We start from the raw sequence: 21,365 nt of genomic DNA, 5'->3' as shown, positions 1-21,365 counted from the left end.
GAACTACTCTGAGCTTCTTATCATCTGTGAAGATATACTGCATAATAGCTGGCCTATGGGGGCTCAAATGGGAATGGGGAAGGGGGGAAGGGCACTGGTGAATGGGGAATTACCGCCCCCGCCAACCTTGGAATGGGGCGGTAATAGCTCCATTCACCAGGGCGGAGTCGTTATGGGTTTGGTGGCAGCCATGGCGCTAATAGCGCCATGGTTGCCTCCAAACTCGTAATGACCCCAATTGCCTTTTGTTTTTACCATTATCAAAGATGTTAATGTGGGTCTAATTACTCTGACAACTTAGAGATCAATACCTCCAAGAAAGAGTGTACTCGTCTTTAACCTGCTCCAGCGGGCAATGTCATTGTGCAAGTATTTCTGCCAGTGGTGACAGCTGAATTGATTAATTGGAGTGGCGTAAATGTTTCCAAGAAATATGCCAGAGCAACCAAGCATACAGAGGAAGCCCAAACCAATCAGCCAATAACATGTTTTGAATTATGTGTTAAAATGGTGCATTCCACAGCACACTTCAAGTAAAAAATCGGGCAAAAAGCCTAACAGTTTGCAATGGGGTTTGTAGGGTAAATCATAAAAAAATCCAATAGATGCAAGTCATCAACAGTGCACTGAAGCATTTCCGATTGCATTTCATGATGCCTTTGCCCACAATATATGCCAGTATAAAAATATGCCCTTGCTGGCTGTGCCCATACATTTCCTTGCTGGCTGCACCAATATATGGCAGTATTCCCTTATAAGAACATATTGGTGTTCGCTTTGCATAATGACAGTAATTATACTATAAGAAAAATGCCCCAGTTGTCTTTGGCAGTACAAATTCCAAGCCACAATATGAAAACATATTCAAACTTGCTGTACGAAAATGCCAGTCTAACGATGTAATTACACTTATTATGCTTGCTTTATTATAATTGGCCAGTAAAAACTGCCATGCCAAAGAAATAGCTAGACCGGCTGCACCAAAATGACAGTCGAGCCAGGTAATTGCATTTGTTATGCTTGTTTTATCAAAGGTGCGTAGTAAAACATGTCATACAGCAGTAAGAAATTGATAGAATGGCTGCACCAAAATGCCAGGCTAGCTGTGTAATAACACTTATCATGCTTGATTTATTAAAGATGCACAGTAAAAAGAAAAATTCCACATTTACAAATGGCTAGACTGGCTAAAATAAAATGCCAATCTAGCCACATAATAACACCTACCATCCATAAGCAACAGCTTTTTTTCTGGGAATCTATGAGAGAGGCCCAGTAAAAATGCTGTTGTTGCCCAACCCCTTCTCCTGCCAAAATCAGTTCAGCACAGCATAAACAAACACGCACACACATTCACTTGCTTATTCACACGCAGTGTTCACTTGCTCATTCACATGTACACCCATTGTGACAAATTGACTTCAGCCCTGCAGGAGAGGATGAGAAGAGGCTAAAGCACCCACTCAGCCCTCACACCTCTACAGACCAAGAGGCAACCGAAGCATAAAGTTAAAACAGGCCAAGCTAATAGATATAACTCCTTTGCCTTTTGTGGTAACGTGGACCGAAGGGAAGGCTATGCTCTTAAGAGGTGTTAATGTGGTTCAGTATCAACCAAAACAGCAAAGCATAACATTCCAATCAAGGTTCTATAAAAATATATACTTTAATCAAACAGACCAACGTACCAGCTGATAAGACCTCACTGTCCCCTGATATGATCCCGAAGCGCAGAAATGCAGCACTGACCGTTTCTTCACAAATGGAGAGATAATGGTAGCCACATAGAAACTCTTTCCAAACCTGAGTCAATCGGGTCAATAAAGTACAATATACCATTGTTGCTCAGCCTATGTTTATGTATGACTTGACACCTCAAACATGTTCATGTGTGTCTGGTAAATCATCTCATGCATGGCCCATCTCATTGTGCATTCTAAAACATGTAATTGTGCTTCCTTTTCCAAGCCATAAATGTTGACTCTGCATTAATCATTGCGTTACACAGGTTTGCACAGTTGGATGCATCAAGTGCAACATGGGTATTTGTTAAGTGCCATCCACTAAATCGTTTAGAAGGCTGCGATCTGTGTCATTTTACTTGCTCCAATGTGCTCTGACGAACGTGTGGTAGCAATGCATGTTATCACTTGTTGTAGCAACAGTAGCATAATACTTCTGACTGATTATAGGCATAAGAAGATGCTGCGAAGTGAACAGTGTTGTCAGAAACACTTGTAGGCAAAACTATTGCAGGGAATTGAACGTGAAGGCCAATTCCATTCATTCTCCACCAGTTGCAGTGCTACTATTTTGCATATGTTTTCATGCTCAGAATTTGGTGTTGGACCCCAAAGAAATGGAACACATTCGGAACAGAATACTGGTGGCCACAATCAGCTCTGGAAGTGGAGCTTGTCCTGGGAGTTGAACGGGAAGTGGGTCCTCAAAATAATATTGGAAGTTCCAGTCCTACTCTGCCAATATCACAATCTCTCAATGGCCCTCATTACGACCTCGGCGGTAGCCATGCCGCTATGCCGAAATCGCGTCCGGGTCCACAGAATGAGGAATTACCGGGGCATTCCGAGTTCGGAAGGCCCGGTAATTCCTCCCTCCAAGGACCCAGACCCGGTCCTTCCCCATTTCCATTTCAGCCCCCATAGGGCTGAATTTGAATGGGAGAGGGAGCAAACAACGGGCCATTACGAGTTGGCCCGTTGTATGCTCCCTCTTCCCCTCGCAGGACCCGGTAAGTACGCCTGGTTTGATGAGGCGTTACTTCCTGGGTCCCGCGAGGGGACCTCGTAATGAGGCGGTACGGGGTAAATGGCGCCAGCACCTTTTACAGCGCCGTTAACCCCGTACCGCCAGGGTCGTAATGAGGCCCAATGTATTTCCTGGCTGAATGTTGTCCTTTCCTCATGGTAACCTGTGAATGCTGAAAGAATGCTGTTCTAAGTGTGTGATTTGCAACTCCAGAGACTGTTCATGAGTGCTTTGTGTTTGAATATTTTGAATTTGTCAGTTGGGGGGCATGAGCTGGAGTGCATGAGGATGGCAGATGGGTGGTCTTTCTACAGAGCATCCCAGTTGCTCTTGTTCTGGACTGCAATACACCCTTTTATAGGTTAATGCAGTTGTCAACGAGCAGTAAAGGATGCAAAAGGACTTAATTCAACAAATAGGGAGTGCTGTGGTGGGAGAGGAGCAAGAAATAGACAACCCCCCCACGTGTGTCATGCATCTGGGTGCTGGGCCACAGGAACATTATATGTGACTCATTTATTGATCAGACCCCATCCAAGAACTGAGCATCATTCACAAGGGTGTTTAGTTGTTGTGGCCTCTAAGGAATAGATCTTGAAGCATGTTCAAATGTCTCTGTTGTAAATAAATGGCAAGATTCAGGGACATGGGTCATAAGTCTTATGTATAGGCCACAAGAAGTAAATGTAAGTTTACACACATTTATTGGGGTAATTTGATTTGTCTGAACTTTAAGCTAGGCTACTATAGGGTCCTAGTTAGTTTTAAAGTTATTTGTTTGGACATTTACTCTTTTCTGCTTTAGAAACACCATCTGCGTGGTAAGAGTTTAATCTCTTTCCCATCCATGCCTGAGAATCCAACTGCGCAATACCCAATCCTTTCCAGCTCCTTGTTAGTCCATCATTCCTCCTTTCCTCCCTACCCAGCACAGTGAGCCATGATTGGCCAGTGGTCTGTACACGTGACCAGAACTGTTTCTCATTAGAGATCCTCTCAGGGCAGCCTTGCCGGCAGCCCGCAAAGGGCCAAATGCAAATGGAAGCTCCCTAGGGAAGCTCCCATCACCTGTTTGACCTGTTTGCCCATGAGAGCAAAGTTGAGCCTATAAGCTGTCTGCAACATCATCAAGCCAAGAAGTGTAGCCCTGCCCTCGTAGTACCTCAGCAAAAGGGACGCCTTAGGCCAGTATGATGGTACACACACAGTGCCCAACTCCATAAGCACTTTTAAATTGCATAATATTTTTATTAAATGGGTTCCACAAATCTATCAAACATTGTATATAAAACACATTAAAATATAATCAAAGTATTTTATTTTGAATACCAATTTTCAACACATTCTATAAAAATATACATAAACAGACACTAGAACAACAGTACGGGATAATGTTCTCTCAGTGCAAAAATGCAAGACCGATATTGTAATATACCATGAAGTGCATAATGCATAAAAGTGCAAAAACAATGTAAAGTGCAGCAGTATTCAAATACACTGAATGAGGGAATAGTGTGTCCTTGTTTCTTTGTTAGCTGTGATTTCATGAAAGATTCATGTACATTTTCATCAAACTTAGACACTCAAATCTAACGTGCCCAAAGCATACATGAGCGAACACCATATACCCCTACAGGATACGCGACATCACTTTATTGACACCAAATTTCAAGTGTCGACAATATGTGTTTCGGCCCCTTATAGTCAGAATACATTCACCCTCTTCCACAGGTTTAGAGGGCCTTCATCAAGACATAAAGATTATTCAAAACTGAAGTCAATTCATGCACATCTTGAAAATGCATCTTGTTATTCCCAGGCGATCCCTCAATGTTGTTCCCTTTCGAGTACATGGCGTTTCAGATGTATTCCAGCATTATTGCCAGGTTTAATCACTGCCAGTCACTAATACTATGGCTGATAGGATAATTGCTCATCACCAATTCAGGTAATTCATCCAACGGGACAAGAAACAGAGGGATCTCTAGAAAGACTGCAATCATATCGCCATCAAAAAGGCAGCAGACTTGCCCATATTCTATGTTCTCCAAATATGAAACCAGCGACACAAAACCAATTGTGTATGGGACCACATTGTCTTCCTGCACACTGCAAGTCCTTCCAGCACCCTCACATCCCCACCATCTCACCTATACATCCCTTACTCATGTGTGAGGCCTCTATTGGGAGATCCCCCCTATACTCTCCCAAACAACAGAGCTAGCAGAGCAGGCAGAATTGCCATTTCTATAAACATCATCTAGCTGAGACACAGGCATGCAATGCAGCCTGTGAAGTACTCCTAGTAAAATGTCTCATACACCCACAGCTTCCTGCTCATCTACAGACCCCCAGCTACAACATACACTTAGTTCATGACCTATCCAACTACCTAGTGATAATCCTAATCTCCCACCCCTCTATCACCCTTCTAGGAGACCTCAACATATGGTTCAGTGCCCCAGATAACCCCAAGACATGACCACTTTTGGACAACCTGGAAGCCCTCAACATGGCTCATCAGGTAGCAGGTGCCACTCACATAGCAGGACACACTTGACAAAATCCTGAGTTCCACCAACCTTCTCTCCACACTTCCCCGTAGACCACTTATATGGATGTACATGAAGCCGTCACTTTCTCACTCCTGTCTCCCACCCATCCTCCATGCATGGCTAACACCGGACCAGCCACCCGCATCCTCCTCTAGAACAAGGTGAAGGTTACCCCAGATGTGGCGACTCCCTGCTCTCCTCCCTCCCAACCAAATACCAGTCGAAGAAGGAGAACCTTCTATCAGTTACTTCAAAACATGGCTCTCCAAAACTCTCCTGTCACTAACTTCCTCAAGATCAAACCCCAACAGACAAGGCCAATTACCCAGGTGGTTCACCCCCTATCTCAGATCCCTCAAAACCCTCAACCATTCCATGGAATGCAGATGGCAGGTGGACCCATCTGCCCAAAACAGAACATCCTACACCCATCAGACCCATGTGTACAAATCAGAAATACAGAAGGCTAAAAAACCCTTTTACAGGAACAGAATCTCCAAAACTCTTAATAGTAGCAAAGAAATCCACAAAGTCATTGCAGAATACATGCCTCTGCTTGCACCTCCCCACCCTCACACATTCCCAATCTCTCTATGATGTCCTGTCTGACCATTTCTACAACACAGCACTAGAAAGAACCTGCTCCATCAACACAAAATTAACAGTACTGCCACAACCATCACTGACCCCCCACATGAGCTCTCTATGCTCGCCCCATCCCGTTACCTCCTCCTCTTTCTCCCCCATCTCTAGACCCAAATTCCTTAAGCTTCTGGCTGACAGCCACCCATCCGGATCCCCAAGCGACTCATGCCCTCCTACTCACCTCAAAGAAATCGTGACTTCAACCCGTGCAGACAGCTTCGCATAATCCATCCTTAACTACTCCCTCACCTTATGGATCTTCCCACCAGCATTCAAAACATCACACATCAAACCCTTCCTCAAAAAACCCTTACTTGACCCCCTCTTCTCGGCCACCTACAGACCAATCTCTAATATCCATTTCTTAGCCAAACTCATTGATTGAACGGTGTACTCCCAACTCTGCACCTCCACAAAAGTCATTCGCCTTCTTGATCCCACCCAGTCCAGTTTCAGACCCCTCATGGAACTGAATCATCTTTAATTCCGATATGGGATGATCTCAAAAGCACTGCTGACACAGAGGGTTCTGCACGCTCATACTCCTCCACCTCTCAGTGGCCTTCAACACTATCAAACACAGCATCTTCAATGACAGACTCCACTCCCTCAGCATAAGAGGAACATCTCTAAGGTGGATCTCTTCATACCTAGGCAAACAGATACCAAACCATCCACCCCCCTCCCTTAAACCCGTCTTCCCACTCTGTAAAGAACAACAGAGTTCCACAATGCACCTGCCTTCCAACTCTTCTCTTCAACCTCTACATGAGCCCCCTCCCGCCCTTATCTGCTCACACAACCTCAGATGCTACAACTATGCAGATGACCCACAAATCAATTTTAAGATTCCCAAGTCCGACTCCACCCCCTACCCTGACCTTGCAACCTGTCTCACTGACATTGACCAGTGGATGATGACCAACCATCTCCGACTCAAGCCAGGAAAGACAGAAATCATGCTCTGCAGAAGGACTGCTCTCTTCCCTCAACCCACCCCCTGGCCTTCTTTCCTACGCCCCCCCTTTCAGCTGCATCCACTGCAGTTAAAAACTTAGGTTGTACCATGGACACTGACCTGACACCATTACACCACATTAACATTGTGCTGAAGACGTGCTACCTACACCTCTACACTCTCAGATGCATCTTCCCTTTCCTCCCCTACCCACACAGAGTCACTGCATTTGTGTCCATTGTCCTCTCATACCTAGATTAGGCCAACTTCTTCTAATCAGGTGCCCCCACCTATCAACTCAGGAAGCTCCAATGGGTCTAAAACTCTGCTGCTAGGCTCCTCCTTGCCCTCATCCTCAGAGAACACATCACGTCTGCCCTCCGAGTCCTCCACTTGCTCCTGGTAAGACAACGGACTGCTTTCAAAGTCATGTGCATCACTCACATGCCCTTCACTTGACACGCCCAGAATACCTTCAACAGAAAATCACACGGTACCAACCTAACAGAAATCTGTGGTCTGGCACTGCACTCATCCTGGTGATCCCCTCCTTCAAATCAACCAGAAAAGGAGGCTCCACCTTCTCCATCCAAAGCCCCACTATCTGGAATTAAATGCTGCTTGACATCCGACGCATAAAGGACCACTTGGAATTACCGGGACCTTCAACAAATAGTTATTCCCCCCAGTACCATGACAAACACTGCCCTCTTGGGCTAGCTACTGACCACAGACAGGCCAGGTTAGCAAGGAACTTCCATGCTTTCATTGAATGATGGTATGAATAAGCTAATAGCCTCCAGCAGAAGAAAGGAGAAAGTCTGTGCTACGACTGACAACAAGAAGCCAGCATCAGCAGATGGGTACTGTGACAAATTGTGGGATTCAGTCACTTCTCCCCAGATGGAAGCCTTTTCTTGTGAGGCTTGGGAGGTTAGTTCACTATACAATAGTCCCCATAGCGGTGGAGGAAAGTGGGACCTCACATGGAGAGACTCCCCTCTTGGGGATAAGGACTCATGTTCCACAGAGGAACTCCCTACAAATCTTTCTTTATACCAACAGTAAGATCAGAGCTTCAGAAATCCCCCAACACCATACCAGTTCCCAGGAAACCAGAATCCTCATATATTTGCTATTGTTATGCTTTGGCAAAGGACAGGTAGTTGCCTGGTAATGAGACAAGAAAAACTCTGGGAGTTATAAAGAACAAGCACCTGTTAAATACTGGGAGGAAGAAACAGAAAGGAGTTATGAAGCGTACAGTTCCAACAAAAAGGAAGGATTATCTTAAGAAGATGGGGAAGCCCCAGCGTGGCATAATAAGAGTGGAGGGAAAAGAGAACAAGGAAGAGATACTTGGGAGTTTCAAGCTGGCTGGCAGACGGAAGCTGGGAACTCGGGGAGAACGCTGGTTTGTGCATTGGCAAACAACACCCGAAGTGCACTATCCGTAGAACAGATTGGTGAGAGGTTGTCCCTGGAGAGATGTTCAAACGAGACTGGATAGGAGTTCGTACCTTTACGTGCCTGAAGTGAAGTATGCCAGCGACAGACCGGGATTGGTTTGTCGACCTGAAGAGTATCCCAGGAGGGAACAGAGAGTGAGAGCTGGTGGCCAGGAAGGGGAGAGAGTGAAGACCCCTTGCTTTACCGATGCCACATCCAGAATCAGAAGAGTGTCAAACGAGACAACAGAAGAAAACAGAGAAGCCACCCTGACAGAAGCAGAACAGGAACAAGAAAGAAAACTGACACTGTGACGCAGCCACATTACACCAAAGGCAGAGGGGAGAGCGGGAGACCCTGGGGAAAAGGGCATGAAAGATAAATGGGACAGTCATATTTCTCTGTGTCGGAAAACCAAATATAAAGATTGGAGTAATGGTACTTCTATCAGTTAGTGGCAAGATTATAAGAAAAGTGAAAATCACTCAGGAACTCATCATACTCGTCCCAGTGAATGGCAAGATCACAAGAAGAGCAAGAATCAAACAAACCCTCAGCCTACTCGTTTCAGTGAGAAGATAAATAATAACAGGAAAGCGGTTTGTTCTGAGAACAGATGTGTGTGTCCTAAAGAAGAAGGGATGTGAAGCACAACATATGTTCATTTATTCAGAGAATCAGTCAATAATCAGAGGAAGTCTATAGAGGAATCCGAAGAGTCAAGGGAACCACAATACACAGGCATGGAAAAGCCCTTTGAAAGAACAGAACGACTTATTATGAGAGATACCAAGAGACTATAGCAATCTAGGAGAAGGGAGTCATTCTCCTGGTATTGTGTTGTGTAGTAATAGGGTAGGGCCACCCTAGGTTATTTTTGGCTGGAGGACAGACATTTGATTGTGGACTTCGCCATTGATGACAAGCACCCTAGTTTAGTTGTCTTGGGTAGGGACACCCCAGGATAGGGAAAGTTAGGTATTTTCCACGAAACCTTTTGAAAATGGCACCTATTGGTCTGTCTCCTTCACAGTATGCATCACACTCCATGCTTATGGAAGATAGACTAAGGCAAGGCAACTCACCCTGGTATCTCTACATATGATCACTACCAAAAATATTGCCGTACAAATGGTAATTTGTCTCGCCATAGGCAATATTTTTGGGGGGGGATGATTTGTGGGAGCGGGGGTAGCGGGGGGGTGTCCTGCACATTTAAAAATAATGCAGGGTCTGCGGGGGTGTCCCCCGCAGGGTCCATAGCTCAATATCGCCGCAAAAATATGGTGATAATTTTGTATTGAGATATTTTTGCAGGGATATTAACACATGGAACCCTCACCCTCACACATCTGGAACCACACTCCATCCCTTATGATGTATCGCACACCTCTGCCATTATAACAAAGCTATCCCCCACAGCAAGAATGTGGTCTAGCTGGACACAAAATGATACTACAACCCTTGTGCCCTCTCTCTCGTCAACTCCAAAGCACCCATCCACTTGCCTGCTCGATATAGGTAGCTAGTAGGGATCTGGCCACTTCGACCCAACTTTGCTTTGGCTAAAATGCGCACACTGATTCTAAATTCCTCCTACAGCACGTTGGAACCATACCAATGGTGAAAGGCACTTTACAAATGACTGATGATGATGATGATTTCAGTTTAAGTGCTGCTCATGTTTATTGGCATCTCACAAAGTACGAGTGAATGTATGTCTGGTGCGTGGGCGCATGCTATCCACTGTGTATGTGGTGCTAGGTCGTCTTGTGACATTGGTGACATTGGTGTTTGTGTGTGAATATGGAAAGTATGCGTGTATGAAGTTGACTCATAGAGTGGTTCGATAAATGCTTAATATACAGCTGGGACACAGTCCAACCACTTTGTGTATGTCATGAGTAGTACGGCAGTTGTATTCTGCTAGTTGTGCAGGTGTTATCTACTGGTGGGTATAGGTTGATTGCTGCCACCCCTGAAATGTGTCCGCAAAAAACCGATTGAGGCAAGATAGGGAACTGTAAGCAAACGAAGGATGCAACCCCTGCAGATTATTTAAACTGCTTTAAAATAGTGTTTACTTAACATTCAGGTATTAACAAGCCTGATGAGACATCAGAGGAGGTAATCATGAATTCCTTTGTTTCTACCCTGCAGCCTAAAATACAAGCACAATTGAAGATGATCTGTGTAGAGTGGCAGAATAAACATTATCAGAAATGGTAGCGTTAGCGGATCATTGTTATGGGAGGAACAGAAGAAAGAGTACATTGAGAATCTGCTTATGACTCTGCAACTACAAACTTTGCAGGAGGAGTCACAGGCACCTCCTCTGGGACAGGGGTCGGTGCGTGGAGGATTTGGAGCTCAGCTATGGGAAGGGGCATAGAATCCAAAATATGAACCAACAGAGACAGTACATGGCTCCTATGGGATGTATTGATTGTAAACAAGCGTGGCAATTAAAAAAAATGAATGCTCTTATATATCACAAAGAAGTAATTTTCCTCAAATACAGAATAGGGCCCCTTCCTGAACCCCAATACTAAGTTACCAGATCCCTTCCCAAATCCCAATGACCAGAGTTCATTCCAAACAAGCCACTGCCGCCCCTATCCGAAAAAGATCCATTCTGACCCAGCCTGAGACATGACCACACTACCTGCCCCCTGATAAATGTAGCCCATAACGGCGCATTGCAATGCAAAGTTGATGGACAATCAGCTCCAAACTTGGTGGATACTGGTTTTAGTAAATTCACTGTTCAAGCAGAATGTTTGCCTGATGTACTTTTATCTTCAGAAATGATGATGTCTAACATTGTGATATTACATCAAGTTACTCAGCCCCTTACAGTTACCTGAGTTCCCATTACTGACAAACCCACACATTCCTCCTTAGCCCCTCTGATCCAGTCAACGCACTTGGGAGAGATGTGTTATGCAAATTGAATTGCACCGTTTATTGTACACCTGATGTAATATTCCTGATTGTTCCTAATCAGTACACTGAGGCTATCTTAGCTACCCTTTAGGTGTTGGTGGATAAGCTGGTGTTACCTGAGGAAGGAGGTTGGTCACCAGATTGCCAGAATCCTTGTTGCCCATGCATGATAATGAACTGGGGTACATGTGTAATGCAGTGCCAGTAATGGAAATGTTCATCTGGATAGACAAATAACACAATAGCCAATAAAACCAGAAGCTCTGGAGGGATTAGCACATGCCATAGAATTCCACCTAAAACAAGGTATTATCGCTCCGAATCCCAGTCCCTGCAACACCCCTTCTATCAAGAAGCCTGGTTGAAGCACCTACAGTCTTATGCAGTACATAAGGGCAGTGGATTTTGTTGTTATTCCTTCATTTAAAGTAGTGTCAAAGCAAGTTACAATATTTCACTCTACTCATTTAGGAGACCTGTAGTTTGATTTATTTTCTATACTCATACATGAAGATAGTCTATACTTATTTCCATTTTCATATGGAGCAGTTCAGTACATGTGGACCAGGCTGAGTGCCCCAACCTGTTTCCTCAGTAATTAAAGATTTATATGATGTTAGTTTCCCATCAAAGTCTGTTTGATGCCATATGTTGATCCATTATTAGCTTCTCCTTCATATGCAGCATGGAAATTGGGTGCACACGTTCGTGTATCTGTGCTAGATAATTAGGGGAATAATGCATTCAAACAGAGGCTACACTGTGAAAGAGCTACACAGTGAAAGATTACGTTATTTGGGGCATGACATTGTAATGGGACACTGAATTATAACCCCTCCCAAAAGGAAATAACTAGTCTAGCAGATTCTAAAAGCCCAGTCTGATACACAGATGAGAGCATTTTTGGTATGTGGGCTGCTGTAGCCAATGAATTTTAGGATATGGATAGTGTAAGGGTGTCGAACAAGGAAGCTGACACAAAGGTGGCATGGTGGTGGTTATAGACTTTTATTTATGAACATACAACCTCACTATCCCTATCATCTAAGAGGGGTTTCCCTGCCTCAAAGTAATACTAAAGAATCGGTTAGAATGTTAGTCAAAATCAAAGTGTACCATCTTGTGTCACAACCTACTTCTATCCCTTACACTACAACTAAGGCCTAATATAATCAATAGAAAGTTAATTCTCCAGGAGAATGACTCCCTTCTCCAGGTATCTGGGTAGTATTCAAAAGGATGTTATCTTCCAAAAAGGTTACCAAGGGATATAACTCCCTTTCCCTGGCTTGCAGGTTCCACACATACTTTGCACAACTTCACATTCTGGTCTGTACAGTTCACAACAAGACCAGGGGGAATGACTCCCTTCTCCTGGTACTTGTGTTTGAAAAGTTATTTGAAAAGTCATTATTTGTGTCATTTAGCTGGCTGTATGTTTTGCCACTCTCTCTCGTTCCTTGCAAAGTCCCAATCCCTTCTCTGCTGGTCAATAGATTTATCTTTTCCACTCCGCCAAGGAAGTTGTCCTCGGGTTCTCAGATCCCGTGTATTAGGTGGTGGTCAGTGGGCGTATGGTTGTCACTGCAATGAGGAAGTTCTCCTTGTATGCTTGGTTCACTCTTGGTAGGGTTAGTAATGCTTACCTTATGACTTATGGGGATGTCACGTGAGTATTGCTCTTCTGTGTGACTTTACCCCTGAACTGATAAGATATGATATGGCATTTATAATGCGCCTATACACAAGTGTTTCAAGGCGCGACAAGGCAAGGGGGGGTGGGACAATGGGAGGACAAACAACGATCATCCTACTAGGCCAGGTGTCATTCAGATCGTACAAGTGCATCGGAAGGGGGAAAGGAAAAGTGTGCAGGGGGTAGGGAGAGGGGAAGTGCAGTACATGGGAAGTGGAATACATATGACACATAAACAGCCAGCTAGTGGCAAGTGCAAGGAAGTGCAGATGTAAATGCTAGTAGGGGGGACTGAAGGGATACAGAAAAACGGTCCCCAAGTGCAGGGGTTGCCAGGGAGGCAGTGCAGGTGGGTAATTGACGGGGCCTGGGCCAGAGATCAAAAAAGGGTGACCAGGTAGCCAGTGCAATTTCGGTCAGGAATTCAGCAAGGGAGAGGAGGAGAGAAAGCAGAAGCAAAGAGGAGGGTTTTGAGGTGTTTCCGGAACCGGAGATGGTTCTCCTCAAGTTTCAGGGAGGCAGGAAGGCTGTTCCAGAGAGAGGCCCCTGCTGAAGAGAGTGATCTGCCACCAACTCGTTGCTTGGAGAAGCGACTGACCCTAAGGGAGTTGGAGGCAGATGAGCGAAGAGCTTGAGAAGGGAGCTATTTAGGTAGAGAGAGTTGAAGGTATTTCGGTCCCAGACCCCAAAAGGCCTTGTTTACAATGCAGAGGGTTTTGAACTTAATCCTCACAACCACTGGGAGCCAGTGCAGAGATTTCAGTCCTGGAGAGATACAATACCTGGGCCTGAGGCCAAGGACAAGTCTTGCAGTCCTGTTTTGAATAAGTTGCAGAGGGCGGAGAGTAGAGGCAGGCAGATTTAGATAGAGGCTGTTACAGTAGTTCAGCTTGGAGAGGCCCAGGGCTCTGGAGACAGTGAGCTTCTGGGGGAAGGAGAGGAAAGGCAGAATACCTCTAAGGAGGTGCAGCTGGTAGTGTGACTTCTTGGAGACGTCAGAGATGTGAGGGGAGAAGGAGAGTGCAGAGTCGAAGATTACCCCTAGGTTTTTAGCTTTGCAGGTTGGAGTGGGAGGAGGGCCCAGAGATGCCGGCCAGAGAGGTACAGGGCAGGAGGGAGTGGGTGAGCCGATGAGAAGAATCTCTGTCTTACTGGCATTAAGACAGAGGTCGTTGGTGGCACAGCAACTGTTTTGGTGTCCTGTTTACTCTAAACCCACTGTTCCCCAGGACTACCCAATCAAGCTGGACTCACCATGTAATGCTAAGGCTGATTGGTCTTCTTCCCAGTTATTTCACTGGTGCCAATCCAGTGCAGCTGCGGCCAATAAGCCTCTTTGCCTTTTGTTGCTTAGTTCTGATTGTACAGTTCTGTAATGCACTTTGTCCTTGTAGTGGTGCTTGTATATTCCTCTGTGGTTAAATCAGTATCTGGTTCTCTCTTTAGTCTTGATTATCTTCTCTTTCCTTCTAGGTAAACTTCCAAATTGTTGGTGTGCAGTTCTGGGCAGATTGAGGCTGACTTGGATCAGGTAAGTGATTAAGAATTTCTTTTACAATGCTTCTAAGTAGTAAGTCATTTTTCTGCCTGCTGCAGTATACTTTGTTTGCTTCAAACTTAAGAAAAGCTTGTTTAATGTGTCTGTGTTTGCAGCATCAGCTGCGCTATGTAGGCAAATTTCTATCTTCAAATAATGTTTGTCTGGAGCTTTCGTTCTTATGCGCCTTAACCGCGTAATCACCCGAAGTCTGTGAAAGATCCTTTAAGTGCTGTGGATGCCGTGGAGCAACTTCACTGAAAATGTTGGGGGGACATGACAACTGAAGGAAAGGGGCGGGGTGGAGGAGAGTGGATGGTGGCTCTGAGGGATAACGCTAAACTACGACACCACAAGAGTCCCGTGCTGATGCTCTGTTATAACTTGCATAAAACCAGTGCCGTATCTTTAAAATTTAATTTTAAAGACAAGAATTCACTGCATTGACAACAGTAAAAAATGCTTACTTTATCAAAATGCCCAGAATAAAGTCATGTCACAGAAAGAAAGTGCTAGGCTGGTAGCCCCAAAATCATAGCCTGAGTCTAGCCATGAAATATTTCATATTTGCCTTCTCGATTCCCATAAACAAGTGCCGCACCTGCAAAGCACCTCTCACGCACACATATATATACATACATACACACACACTAAAAATGTATACCCATTCACCATGGATGGCATCAGGGCCTTTCAACCTTTTGAAATTAAAGAGGCCTCAAGCCTCAAGGATGGCCACCAGCACTTGCCCCCATGTTGCTAGTTAGCACTCACTGGTCTCGTAACACAACATTATATTCATTTCTCTCTATTTTAGTTTCGGGGCTTAAAATGAGCACTTTGAGCACTCGCATTACAAACTGCGTTTTCTCTTCCCACGGGATGCACCAAAGTGTTATCACCTCTATGCCTTCTAACACTGGTTCCTCCACATCAGCCACATGCTGTCAAAGAAGGGTTTAGAGCTCTTCAGTGGGCATTTAGCTGCCTAGCTGCATTTAGATAATTGGCGGCTATCGACCTTATCTTTGTCACCATTGTAATGCATGCACCCCATGGGTGCCTCAGATTGTTTTTGCTCTAATCAGGGGGCCCCGAACCATCATGTTGAAAAGGGGCCCCCACACCCCTTCATTCCTGCCTGTCACCCACCTAGTGACACAACATAAAATTCACAAACTTCATTCCACCCAGAATAAACAAACCATGCATTATTTATCATCCATTCAGACACAAAAGTCAACACACATATGCTTGCACACACACACCTGCACCCAGCACCACCATTGCAATGCAGTGTGTGTCCACAACATTCATATGTACATTACAATACACAATAACACATGCAAATAGTGGCGCAACGGTCATTCAGCAGACCATGCTTTATTCCTCCTGGCCCTGACACCCAAAATGTTGGGCTACATTGACTTTACCTGGCTGAACTACAATGCCATAGCAGGACAGTACCTAACAAAAAGTGCTTGGGGGGAGGGGTGCACTTTTAACAAAGGCCAAGTAATTAGTAATAATTTAGCACATTTCATTGTTAGCACCTGAATTCGTATGCATACATTTTTCGGCTATTGAAATCATGATGAATGGCTTGGTACTTGCATGTCAGGGGAGTGAGCAGGACATGGGAGACAGAGGGCAGCTCATTCTAACAGTTCTTAAGTAAGTGTTTCTGACACAGAGAGTCAACAGCTTTTAACATTTAAGCTGAATAGAATAGTCTTATTAGAATATGCAGATTAACCCACAAAGTTTGCCCCTCTCCTGACGACACCCGCAGTCTCGAAAAGTTAGCCCCTCACTACAAGGTTAGCCTGCAGTCAGGGCCAGCCTTAGGATTTGCGGGACACGGAGCGGCAAAAGATGTGTGGGTCCCCTCGTAGAAAATGATGTAAAAACATTAGTCATTAATATCCGTAGGGATCAGATAAACTGAAGTTCAATTTCTGAATTTTAACTGTTAATATTACAGTTGTAGCAATATCAGGAGTGAGGCTTATTTTGGAGTAGCCGACCGAGTGAGCTGAATCATTTGTAGAGATGGGGACCTCAAAAGAAAATACTGTGACGAGGAAGAGTAGGGCAAGGAGTAATGAAGATCACTGTTAAGTAATCCAAACATACCTAAGGTGACAGCACGTTCCAAGGATGTAAGGACAGGGATTGGTCCTGGGCTAGACAGGGCAAAGTGCTTTTGCTGCAGGATAGTGCAATTGTAACAAAGCCTATTTACCCGAAAGGTACTAAGGCAGTTGGAGTAAGCAATTACGCAAGTCTTCAAATGTAATCAATAGGTGTCAAGACCAGAAACAAAGTGTGGGGGTTCATTTACATATGCACAGGGACTGACCGTATCATACCGTGAAATACGCAAATTTAATTCAACTGGCCTTTCCTAATGGAAGAAAATTCAAAATAGAAATGAACATTGTCTTTTACAAAATGAATCATCAATATCCAGAGAAAATAACAGCTAGAGGAAATTTTCCTAGAGCACTGCTGGCAAAGTGTAAAAGGTGTGCACCGCTTAACCCAAACATGTATATTGAAATATTCTATGGAAACCAAAATACCAATACAAGATGTGTGCTTTGGGGACACTTTCATGTGGTTTTGTGGGTTCGAATCCTGGTGGGTGAAAACTTGAGCAAACAAGCTTGTTTGCAGGCTGGCCTCAAGTCGGGGGGAGTCGGCACTGTGAAAAAAAGTGAGCGGACGCAGTCAACCCACCTGTAATCTCAACTTGTACCCTGGAAATCAGCACAGAGCCGGGGAGAACATCTCCAGTCCAGCAACCCCTCTTCCCACAACCATGGAGCTGATAATCATCACAACAAATGTGCCCTCTGATCCTTCCCCCCTCACCACAATGTTTGGCTTTCAGCAATAATCTGTCCTTAAAAGTACACACATCATAATAAAGTATTCCAGCAATATAGGAATCCTTATTGAAATATGTCAATCAATAGGAGTACAAATGTTTTATTTTCACCCCATCTTGAAGACTACAAATACAAGAATGCAATTCCACAAAATTATAAAGTGTGGCTTGTAGGCTGTCTTTCAAGACTTAATCATAACAAAAGATACTGTGAAATGGAAACCTTTTGCATCTTTTCACGAAGGCATTCTCCCCAAAAATGAAAAATGTATTTAACACACTAAGTGGGTCATTACGAGTACAGCGGTAAGGGGTTAACGGCGCCGGTAAGTATGCCGGTGCCATGAACCCCTTAATGCCACATTACGAGGTTCCCTCGCGGGACCCGCTCAAAACATCTCGTCAGACCAGACATCCTTTGCTGGTCCCACAGGGGACCAGGTCGCTAATAACGGGCCCGTTGTTATTAGCTCTCTCCCATTCCCATTGAGCCCTATGGGGGCACAAATTGGAATGGGGATTGGTATTTTGAATGGGGATTTACCAGGTCCTCCAAGGTGGAATGACCCGGTAAGTCCCCATTCAAAGAACCCGGACACAAGTTTGAAGGCTGCCATGGCGCTAATATCACCATGGCTACCTCCAAACTCGTAAATACCCCCTAAATGTGAATATATGAATACTATCAATGAATACTATGAATTCCACCAAGTCCAGAACCCTGGCAGTGGTTTTGAGTCAGTCCACCAGCCAGGGAGAGGAACTGAGCCACACGTGGTATCCCTGTCTCCTGCTTTATGTAATGGACAGCCAGGCTTGCGCTGTCCAATTACATCATTGATGCAGCGGCTGCAATGTATCCGCACGACCCTGCCCTCGCCAAAAGATGGGGGGGGAATTTGGCACGCCACAAAAGTAGGGGGGGACTTGTCCCCCCATGCCCCTTTATAATTACGCCCATGTGTGGTTGTTCACAGTCGTTTGCACATTCAAAACTAACCGCTTCTGGATTCCTTTTACAGAAGATACAGACACCTTGGAAAAGAGCTGAGGTCAGTGAAGCGGAGAGAGAGGTCCGCATGATCAAGAGTAGAGCGGGTGAGTAATCAGGTAAGCATCTGGTATCTGGAATTATTGCTTAATACCGGCCTGGGCCCAGGGTGTGGTTTATATGGTGAATATGACAGGGACACACACCCTTCTGTGATGGTCAGTGGGCTTAATGCTGCCACTGCAATGGAAAAGTTCTCCTCAGATGCTTTCTTCACTGTTGTTAGGGTCCCTGACCCTTCTCGGGTGGTCAGTAGGCTTATGCTGCCAATGTGACAAGGAGGTTCCCCTTGGTTGCTTGGTTCCCTCTTGGTTGCGTCCCAGGCGCTTTTCTGGTGGTCAGTGCGCTTATTACTGCACCTGCAATCAGGACATTCTCCTCAGATGCTTGGTTCACCCTTCCAATATCCAGTAGCTACCTCATTCTGCTGGGACGAGGGAGATCCTCCCTGATGCACTCTACAAACCTCTGCTCCCCAACAGCCCTTTAGCTGCCATTGGGTTGAGGAACATTACATTTTGTCCCTCTCGTCATCTCCTCTGTATCCCTGGGTCTCCCGTGCCTCCCTTTACCTTCTCGTGGGATGAAGCACATCACCAGTCCTTCCTGGGATGGGGTTCCTTGTCAGCGGCTTCCTCTGCTCTTCTTGTCCACTTTGATGGTCCTGGTGCACCTTCGCGGTCCTCTGCTCCTTAATGTCTTGTCTTCGTTCAGGGACTCGATGGTACATGTCGTTTGTGATTACGCCACTTCTTCTTCCCTTCGGCCTTGAGCGGGTTAGCTCCCATCAGTCCCACAATGGACTCTCGCAGCCTGCAGCTGGCTCCCCCTGCACAGCCTCTCTTTCAGCCCTTACTCATAGTTCGAATCTCACAGACTGCAGCAGGCTCCCAGCTTCCCCAAGATCAGACACTCTTTAGCCCCTCTTCTCTTTACATTTCTATATCCTGCTGCAGCGTCAACACCTGTATATAATGTTCTTTGGCATTCCTCCTTCTGCGGTGAACGGCCTTGTGGCAGTACTGAAGAGTTGATTACTCTTCATGGTTGCTGTGTTCTCCCTCGTCTCAGTATGTTCTGGCAATATCACACATGCTACAAAATTGCAGGGCCATGGAGAAGCCTCTGAAAATTGACACTTTCTTTCTCTGAGCTCCACACAGAGCCTTTCAGAAATAAATAGAACACAGTGAGTCAAAGAATAGTTTATTTGTGTTCACCTGTATTTTGTGTCTGGGTGCATAGGGGGCAAACAAAAGCATTATGCATATTTATTTTCCTAGCAGTTTAGGAGTCACAATTGGGAAGTATCCTTTGTAACAAATTATGCTTTTTTCATTGAAAGCAGGCCTGTATTGCACAAACATGTTTTTCAGAGCTCCTGTGCTGTGTGAATTTGGCATCAAGAAGCATATATATGGTGTGTTGATGCCTACTACCTAGTGATAATCCTAATCTCCCACCCCTCTATCACCCTACTAGGAGACCTCAACATATGGTTCAGTGCCCAAGATAACCCCAATACATGACCACTTTTAGACAATCTGTGAGCCCTCAACATGGCTCATCAGGTAACAGGTGCCACTCCCATAGCAGGACATCCTCTTGACAAAATCCTGAGTTCCACCAACCTTCTCTCCACACTTCCCCCTAGACCACTTATATGAATGTACATGAAGCCGTCACTTTCTCAATCCTGTCTCCCACCCATCCTCCATGCATGGCTAACACCGGAACAGCCACCTGCATCCCCTCTAGAATAAGGTGAAGGTAACCCCAGATGTGGCGACTCCCTGCTCTCCGCCCTCCCCAACCAAATACCAGTCGAAGAAGGAGAACCTTCTATCAGTTACTTTGACACATGACTATCCAACACTCTCCTGTCACTAACTTCCTCAAGATCAACCCCCAACAGACAAGGCCAATTGCCCAGGTGGTTCACCACCTTTCTCAAATCCCTCAAAACCCTCAACCATTGCATGGAATGCAGAGAAAGACAGAAGGCCAAAAAACCCTTTTACAGGAACAGAATCTCCAAAACTCTTAATAGTAGCAAAGAAATCCACAAAGTCATTGCAGAATAGATGTCTCTGCTTGCACCTCCCCACCCTCACACATTCCCAATCTCTCTATGATGCCCTGTCTGTCCATTTCTTCAACACAGCACTAGAAATAATCTGCTCCATCAACACAAAACTAACAGTACTGCCACACCCATCACTTACCCCCCACATGAGCTCTCTATGCCCGCCCCATCCCGTTACCTCCTCCTCTTTCTCCCCCATCTCTAGACCCAAATGCCTTAAGCTTCTGGCTGACAGCCACCCATCCGGATCCCCAAGCGACCCATTCCCTCCTACTCACCTCAAAGAAATCTTGACTTCAACCTGTGCAGACAGCATCGCATAATCCATCCTTAACTACCCCCTCACCTGAGGCATCTTCTCAGCAGCATTCAAAACATCACACATCAAACCTTTCCTGAAAAAACCCTTACTTAACCGCCTCCTCCCGGCCAACTACAGACCAATCTCTAATATCCATTTCTTAGCCAAACTCATTGATTGAACGGCATACTCCCAACTCTGCACCTCCATGAAAGCCATTCTTGATCCCACCCAGTCCAGTTTCAGATCCCTTAATGGAACTGAATCATCCTTAATTCCAATATGGGATGATCTCAAAAGCACTGCTGACACAGAGGGTTCTGCACGCTCATACTCCTCCACCTCTCAGTGGCCTTCAACACTATCAAACACAGTATCCTCAATGACAGACTCCACTCCCTCGGCATAAGAGGAACATCTCTAAGGTGGATCTCTTCATTCCTAGGCAAACAGATACCAAACCATACACCCCCCCACCC

At 45.3% G+C, this 21,365-nt stretch overlaps 1 long non-coding RNA gene across 6 annotated transcripts in view; it reads left to right on the top strand.

Moving 5' to 3' along the window:
* Window positions 1-21,365, top strand: part of LOC138526123 (uncharacterized) — a 519,167-nt gene that overhangs the window by 397,181 nt on the left and 100,621 nt on the right. For all 6 annotated transcript variants that reach the window (XR_011283498.1, XR_011283500.1, XR_011283499.1 and 3 more), the window contains 2 exons: window positions 14,492-14,549; window positions 18,471-18,558. This is a non-coding gene — a long non-coding RNA (uncharacterized lncRNA). The remainder of the gene's footprint in view (window positions 1-14,491; window positions 14,550-18,470; window positions 18,559-21,365) is intronic.

Source organism: Ambystoma mexicanum, chromosome 7p (genome assembly GCF_040938575.1).
Source record: "Ambystoma mexicanum isolate Mex_15411 chromosome 7p, UKY_AmexF1_1, whole genome shotgun sequence".
NCBI lineage: Eukaryota > Metazoa > Chordata > Amphibia > Caudata > Ambystomatidae > Ambystoma > Ambystoma mexicanum.
The sequence above is the reverse complement of the archived record's forward strand: the minus strand, read 5'-3'. Positions and strand labels throughout refer to the sequence as shown.